The sequence below is a fragment of the Poecilia latipinna genome, unplaced genomic scaffold (assembly GCF_001443285.1).
Source record: "Poecilia latipinna isolate Pla-1442-1.1 unplaced genomic scaffold, P_latipinna-1.0 Scaffold1083, whole genome shotgun sequence".
NCBI classification, from domain to species: Eukaryota; Metazoa; Chordata; class Actinopteri; order Cyprinodontiformes; family Poeciliidae; genus Poecilia; species Poecilia latipinna.
In genome coordinates, this window is record NW_015113699.1 from 49,643 (window position 1) to 58,731 (window position 9,089).

A 9,089-nucleotide genomic window follows, 5' to 3' on the forward strand; every position below is an offset into this window, starting at 1 on the left:
TTAGTTTAGCACATTTAGCAGCATTGATTGCCAGCGCTAACTTCAGACCCCTTTTGAAAGCTCCTAAAACTTTATTTGTTCAAACATCAAATATAACTTTATATGCATCAATAAGCAAAGTTGAAGCTGTCTTAGAAGTTAACATCTACAGTCTTCCCTCCTTTTCAGAGGACAGCCAATCAGTGCCAAGGAAAATAATTGGAACTCCTGGATTGGTTGTCTTGAAAACATCAGCCAATAGATGTCAAGTATCATTGCGCCTTTGTATTTTAGCTTCCCAAGCTGCATTTTCTTTAGGAAATTTTAGATATGAATAGGTGAATTTTATGTGAATTATTTGCAGCTATGATTCACATAAAAATCTGCGACTAGGTGAATACAAATGGGCGTTGATCCCATGTAATCTGTTTACCTTTCTCTTTAGTGCTAATATGCTAGTTCCATGCTAGTTTTACACAAATATATAGAATCAAACCAAAAATATACAACCATTTCAACTTAATTTCACAATACAGTTGTAAACATGTAAACATGATGGATGTCATGTTTACATACAACTGTATGGCTAAACTATGGTCAGAAAGACATTTTGCTGAAATGTCCTTTTAAATTTATATTGTGTGTTGTGGTCAGTGAGCAAATGGCAAAAGGTTTGTTATGATATCTAATCAAAACATTGTTTAATCAGAAAATTAACCCAGTACCAGAGGCAGATTATTTCACTCATACTATAGAAGAAACGTCTTATTATAAGTGAAATAATTTGCAAGTGGAACAATAACTTAAAAAAAAATCTATATTCAATAATTATTTACTTAAAGCAAGCGCCTATATCTTGCTGAAAAGTAACTTGTAAGTTTGGTTTGTCTTATTTCAAGTATACTAAGATATTTGCACTAGAAACTAGACCAAAAAGTAAGATTTGGTGTTTTTGCAGAGCAGCCAACATAATGAGGACTTTTCATTCATTTGTTGTCATTTACTACGTTAACTTTGTGTGAATAGAGGTTTTCCCTAAATGGAGAAAAGAGTTAAATTCTCTTAATTTCTGTAATTGCTGACACTTTGAAGCTCATAAAGGTTCAACAAGAAGCTGTGAAGCAGATTTAGATGTTAGTTGGTGGTTGTGTTGAAAGCAAAAGCTCTCAGTAACCTAAGTGTCTCAGTCTCCAGTCAGAGCTCTTATTCCCTCCACAGTCCAGGCCTGATCTGGGATAGATGCCTCATACCAAGGACTTAACACCGCCCGCCAACCCCAGCTCTCTTGTTCTCAATTAAGCTCCCCTTTGTAGGGGCGCATGGTTTCAAATAGCCACACCACAAATAGATGTTTTTGATTTAAATTACCCAAAATTCACCTTTCGCATGTTTTTGTACCTCCATTTGGGTCTCGACTGCTTCTGAAAATAAATGTTTTCTGGTGTTCTTAGAATTGAGACGTTTCAGAAACCTCCAGATTGTTGAGTCACATTCCATGGGCACTTTGTCGTTGCCTAGCAACCCCAGCTAAGTGCAGCCCCATCACCTAGCAACCCCAGCGGAACTCCACCAGCATTGGCAGCTGGATTCTCCACATTTTTAGTCACATTTATTTGAAGCTATTTTTGTAACATGCAGCTTTTTTATAGCAGATTCAGATTCACAAACAGTAATAAGCTATTTAAAATACAAAATGATATAAAAAGAAGAATAAAAGAAAAACAGGGGAAGACAGAATAAAAATAAGTGCAAAACTGTGGAACTTTAAAAAATAGAAAGTCATAATGTCACTTGACTGTGCTAAAAAATTGTACAAATTTAATGCAAAGCACTGAGAAAGATCCATAATAAAATGCCAAATGCCTTCAGGAAATAGTCATGGTTGCACAAATATTTTAGTTTTATTTTGTTGTGACTTTTTGTCTAATTCAGTTAGTTTTAGTTTGTTTTTAGAGTGTGCCTGCAAGATTTTATTAGTTATTGTTAGTTAAATATTTAGTTTTTATTAGTTGTTGTAGTAGTTTTAGTTCTTTCATACTTTGGTTAATTTTTAGTTGCTGAATTCAAAAAGTTCAAAGTATTGAATTGTGATTGTGGGTAATTGAAATACATTTTTAAAAAATGTTTTCAATTATTTTTGAACAACCAGCTGACTGGTGTTTTCTACCAACTTTTCCTGTTGCCATTTTGTGGTCTACAGTAATTCCCGCCTCCGTACCGTAATTTGCCGACAGCTGATGTCACTTTGGGAAAAAAGGCTAATAAGTAGATTCATAAACACGAAAACTAAGGCCATTATATTGATCATTTCGGCATGATTTAGTTTTATAGGCACATAACATAGTTCCAGTTAGTTATAGTTTTTCCCCCATTAATTACTATTTTTATTGATTTCAGTCAATCAGTTTTTGTTTTTTCATTAGATTTACTTAACAATGCTAACCTTGGTAGCATTGAAAATTTTCAACTTGGACCATGGATAGAGCTTCCTAAAGCTTCAACCTGAACCCAACTGAAAATGTATGAATTATTTTTAAAAGCAGAGCTCATCCCAACCAATTTAAATTAATTACATTCTCCCAGGACAACTGGTCCAGGTTGGTTGGTACTCAGTCAAAAACCGGTTGATGTTTTCAGTTCTTGTGGTGGGTTTGTGGTGTCAGCATATCCAAATTAAAGCTTTAATCCAAAACCTGAGATGTCTTGAAAACGTTGCCGCTCATCTCCACAGACCAACTGTGAGGGTGGCTGAGTCGTTTAGCTTCGGTGACTAGCGGTGTGACCAGGTATCTCTTTACTCCTTCAGCCGACGACAGACCCACTGCAACAACATTCCACTTCTAATAAATGACAGTTAAAAGTTTAATCAGCTCCAGAGGCGCCTGTTAGCGAACAACAGGGTCATTGTCTGGGTGGCTAATGGTGCTGGCACCACAGCAGAGTGTGTGTGGATGGAAACCAAGAAAGCTGGAGGCTATCAGGTGAGTCTGGAGTGACTGATGGAGGCTGAGCTGCTGTTTATGCTGGTCGCTTGTGGATAAACACCAGAATACATCAAATGTTTACCTGGAAATTTGTTACTTCCGTACTTTTGTGTTGTGTTAGCTTATGTTATGAAGCCCTAAAGGTGATTTCACCTGGTTTTGTTAGGGTTAGAGCTACTTCAGACTTCATTTAAATGTTGCTACAAATCAAAAATATGTAGATTTAAAAAGCCTTAGCTTCTGTTTAAAACACTGGTATCAAACTCATTTTCATTCTGGGCCACATCACAGCCAATTTTTTCTAGCAATTCTTTGATTTTTGAATTTTTTTCTAGAAGATTTCTAATCACAAAATTTGTCAAATGTTCTACTGTTTAAACTTTTAAAAATCCCAAGTTTTTGCTAGAAAATTTTAGAGATTAATATCAAAATTTCTCTTTTTTTTGTGTGCGCAAATTTTAAACCAGGGGTGTCAAACGCCAGTCCTCAAGGGCCGCTGTCCTGCAGTGTTTAGATGTGCCACAGGTAAAAAACAGTGGAATGAAATGGCTTAATTACCTCCTCCCTGTGTAGATCGGTTCTCCTGAGCCTTGCTAATGACCTAATTATTCTTTTCAGGTGTGGTGCAGCAGAGGCACATCTAAAAGTTGCAGGACAGAGGCCCTGAAGGACTGGAGTTTGACACCCCTGTTTTAAACCAAAAAAACAAAACCACTAGGTATTCCATTAGACTTACTTGATAGCAATTAAGAGTCACATTTTTGCTAATCATTTTGGGATGTTTTACTGATTAATTTGCTAATGCTAAGTGTTAGCCTTAGCAGAGCTAGCGCAGTGACACATTGTGTATTATTTGGGCTGGAACATGTCAGATCTGGCAACCCTCAACATGTTTCCAGACGCTGTGAAAACTATTATTATCAAACAAAACCTATATGCACCGTTTCAGTCTCTTAACATTTTCTTAAAGAGCCATCTCTTGATTACGGTTCCAGATTGAATTAGGCTAAAACTCTGATGTTTAGACACCAGGAACGTTGTACTGAATGCTTGTATGAATGCATATGGGAACATAGATGGGAACATGTTTAGCAGGGAATTACAGTGCAGTAATGCTCCAATCATCACAACCTCTTTCACCTTGGGGATAAACTATGCATGTGGCCGCTCTCATTTCATTTCTAAATGAGATTACTGGACACATTTGATCCTCATAACCTCTCTCACACCCCTCACCCATCTCTGACTCCAGGGCAGTGTTTTGACAGCCACGGTTTAGTATTTCTTTCTTGGTGTCCAACTTTAACCTGCCTGTGCCCTCTGTGCCCCTTCCTGTTTGAAAAGTTACACAAAAATCAACAGAAATATTTTGGTTTATCATACAGAAAAAAATGTGTCATATTTTCTCCATTTATTCATACATTTCCAAACTAAATATTTAATTTTCAAGCTAAAAATTAATTTACATATTCAACATTTAGTTCCAAATAATTTTTTATTATTTTTTTTTTTAAAGAAGTGTTTTATTTTCAAACTACATACTTAGTATGGATCTACATATTTAGTTTGATAACTAAATATATAGCAATCAGCTTAAATATTTAGTTAGTAGGCTAGGACACCAACTAAATATTTAGTTAGCTTACCGTTTATAAGCTATTTTATTTGTAAACTAAATATGTTTTTTCCAATTTAATGCCTAGCTTGGACCTAAATACTTTGTCTGCTAACTAAATATTTAACTTGCAAGATAAATATTTAGTTCACAGGCTACTGTGCTAAATATATGTTTAGTCTGCAAACTAAATATTTAGCTTGGACTTACATTTTTATTTGCTAACGATATACATAGATGACAATTTAAATATCTTGTTAGTAGGTTAGCATGCCAACTAAATATTTAATTCACAAATTAAATATTTAGCTTGCTATTTAATTTGGAAGCTATTTTGTTTGTAAACGAAATACATTTTTTTCCAATTAAATGTTTAGTTATATATTTATAGAAAATTAAATATTTGGTTCACAAGCTACTGTGCTAAACACTTAGCTTCACAAGTGTTCAATGTGTAAGCTAAATATTTAATTTGTTTACTAAATATTTAGTTCCAAAGAAAGTACTTATTTTTCAAGCTAAAAATTTATTTTTCAAACTAAATATTGAGATTGGACCTAAATATATAGCTAACAAGTTAAATAGTTAGCAGGCTGACTAAACTAAATATTTAGCTTACTAAGTTTTTAATTTGCAAGCTAAATATTTGGCTTGTAAAGCAGACATTAAGTTCCAAAGTTTTTCCTTCTGTTTGTATTTTATATCTAAATTACCTTAAATTTCAGAGTGTAAAGAGTGATATCCATATGTTAAAATATATTAGGAAACACACTGAGAGTAAGTGTGTGAATCTGGGGTTTCATAAATTCAGGATTTTAACATTTATACACATAATGTTGTATAAGAAATAGGAAAAAAAGAAAATAAACATATGAATGCTCTGACATCACAATGACGCAAACACAAAGAGTACAGTCTGAGGCATGTAAGCGGGCATGTAAATAAATCTTCATCTGCAGGCTGTCAATCCCCAGTTAATCTGTCCTGACTGCATTTAAGCATGAGCACAACGTGTTGAATGGTGCCCTGTAATGCAGCACATTTTAACCCTTTATACTAAAAAACACATTTATAAACTGCCCTGTTGTATATCTACATGAGAAAATCTAAAATTTGACCAAATTACTGAAGGACACCGGTTCTTTTGATTACCTGCACAGTATTTTATGGTGTAATTGTGTTAGTAATGCTGTGTATGTAACTTTTATTAAATTTTTTTTTTTTTTTTTTTTTACATATTTCTTATGCACCAAATTACCAATCAGAGTCAGGAGGAGGATTTCAGCACTGTCAAACATCCTCATGCAGGCTACTTGTTGCTAAATGTACTTCTGAAACTTACTGTTACAGAAGAACTGTTTATTCATTGTCTTTGGTAGCTATGGTAACTAGCTTTAGCATCCACAACAGGCTCTGCTGTCTTTATCAGAGAGAAAACGCCACACACAGAGTGATTGACAGCGCTAAAGCCCACCTCCTGGCTCTGATTGGTTGTTTCTCGTTGGAACTGGGAGAAAGCAAATGAGATTTACTTTTCACAGATTATCTGTCTCTTCTACTGTCACAACATGGTGACAGTTTCAACAAATATGTAAAAAATAATGTTTTATAAAAGTTACTTACTGCAGCTTTAATGTACAGCATATTCTTCCCGTTGCTCTTTAGCTAGTTTCAGCATATGAACTGCTCTGCACTTAGATGCTGTTTATGTTCTTGAACATATGATGAGCAGAAAGTTTTGCTATGAAACTGTTTCACATTTTAATCTTTCTGTTTATATTTCTGGGGTTTTCCACATTGCACGTGTGAAAAATTGTAGTTAATTTTACCTTTTTTTCACACTGCATGGTGAATGTTACTGTAAATCAAGATGATGGCCCTGACCAAGAGACTATCATTAGCATTTCAGTTAGCTGTAGCTTTTTAGCCAACTGTAGCTCCTAAGCATTTGTTTAGCTTTGTAAACAGTTTAGCACAAATTTGTGGTTCTCTTTGCATGGGATTTTTGCTTTGACAGAAAGTTTTCACTCCTACAGTTTTTCTATTTGCGTTTTCCAGGCTTTTGCTTTATTTTTCTGCTTCTGTTTAATTCTTACATTTCCTGCAGTTAACTTTAAATGCTTCTGCAGTTTTCACTAAAAACATTCAGCTTACAGCATTCTCACTGTATGTTGTAAGAAATGCAATTTTTTCTTGATTTATTTGTTTATTTTGGATATTTAAAACGGAGTTCCCTGCGACAGACTGGCGACCTGTCCAGGATGTACCCCGCCTCTCGCCCGGAACGTTAGCTGGAGATAGGCACCAGCACCCCTCCCGACCCCACTGAGGGACAAGGGTGTTCAGAAAATGGATGGATGAAAACGGAGTTCCAGCATGAAATGTTCATTAAAATTTAAAGTTTATTGATCTTTGTAAATGCGTTCTTGCATTATTATACGACTATTGTGTTGCTTGAAAATGGTTGCAAAACAAAAATATTATCGCGATAACTTCCAGCAAAATTTATCATGACAGATCTTACTCTAGTTTTTCGAGTATGCAACTGGAGTTTATTGGTAATGAGAGTCAACTGCAAATCCACATTTCCAGATTTGTAACCTTGCAGATTAATTATTCTACTTCACAGTTATGCACAACAACGGGAAATGTTTTAGAAATTCACAATATTGAGCTGAATCAATTCTAATCTCATCGATTTGGTGCAAACTAAGACGAGTGTCTCCAAATTTGTCAACAGGGATTTGCAGGCTGGCCCCTTCTCTCCGCCACTGTGTGTATATTTGTGCACGTGTGAGCACACAGTGTAATATTTCACTCTCCCCCCTCCGGGATTAGACCATTCATCTCTCGAAGCCCCGGCGTAGGTGTCTCACATAGTGCTAATGAGGAGAGGATGGAACAAGAGAGAGCCTGTGAGTCAGGAGGGAAGGAATTAAAAATAGATTTTTCTCTCTCTCTCCTTTTGGACAGCAGAGACAGCAATCAATTACAAAAAAAGAAAAAAGTATTGATGAATGGGGAAGTTTTATTCCTGGAGTGATGGGCGCAGTTTGTTTTATTTTTCTCTTTGCATAAAATAAATTAATTTACAACCAGACATTGATTACAGCCGACACCCAACAGACCCAGAGTCTGCATCGCTGCATGACGGCGGCGGCGGCGTTATTGGCCTCCTCTGCCTGTATGCGTGTTGTTGAGCAGAGCGGATATCTCCCTGCTTTCCCCAGTTATTCAAACAAGAGGCTGGTTGCTAGGTAACCAAGCCACATCACATCACATCAGCGAGCGACGCAGACCAACAGAGAGGTGGAGGCAGAAGATTGTGCTTGCAGGATTACATAAGTCAGCAGCCCCAGTCGCTTCGCTCGTGAAAGTGGCATCCGTTAGTCAGAGGCGACAAGGCGGGTGAAGACGGAGCGTTTATTTAAAAAAACAGAAAAGAATCTGAAGCGTCTGATTGAGCTACGTAGCTTGAACGTAGCTCAAGTCATTTTGGAAATATTAAACCAAGGCTTTAAATGCTTAAAGAAGAAAATACATTTTTTCCTCACTTTAGATACATCAAACTGAACTTTTAACCCATTTAGATGAGTCAGAACAACTGTTTTTAGGAGCATCTTCATTTATTTACATTTTCAATATATTTACATAAAACAGCTGAAAAAGTGTCTTCTTCCATTTAACTGATCAGAAAATGTGAGTTTTTGCATACAGGAATCAAAACAATCATTAATGTTCAGATAAGGACCAACAGGAACTCTGTTAAAAATAATGCTCATTATTTATGACCAGAAACATGATCAGTTTAGAGTTAAGTACATAGGAGATGCATGCAAAACATCAGAAGATTCATTTGCATAAATCCTCCATTTCACACATTTTACAAATAACCAACAATGATATCCAATAAGAAAAAAAGATAATTTATAATTAATAGTGCAAAGAATGCTCAGATGTTGATTTGAAAAAGAAAAAAGAAAATCGATCTATAGGAAAGTGACAAAATTATAAACAATTTACAGACATAAATAAATTAATTTCTCTTCCAAGGATATTAGTTACTTTCAACATGTGGTTGTTGTTTTGGTCAGTGTGAACAAAAAGCTTTGCAAATGCTTTACAAGTCAACGCTTTACATAAATCTGCTGAAATACACCTGCAGTTCAACCAATAATATCCAATAGCAGAAGATCAATCATTGTGATTTGATCTGCAGTGTTTTCTCAAAATGCTAAAATGTTGCTGTGTCAGGTTTTGTGAGCTGAAGTATTATTTCATAAATATGTCTGAAATGATTATGTAAACTGTAGTGATGCTGCTGATTGTAAAAAATATAATTTCATTTTGATTCTTAAGCTAACAAATCATAAAAAGTCATATGAAGCTACACCCAGCTGAAAGTTAGCTTAGCTTAGTTTAACAAGAAGCTAGCTAGACAACAGACAAAATCTTTCTTTTTAAATGTTATATTATATCTGATTAAACTATCCAAGAAAAAACTAATTTGT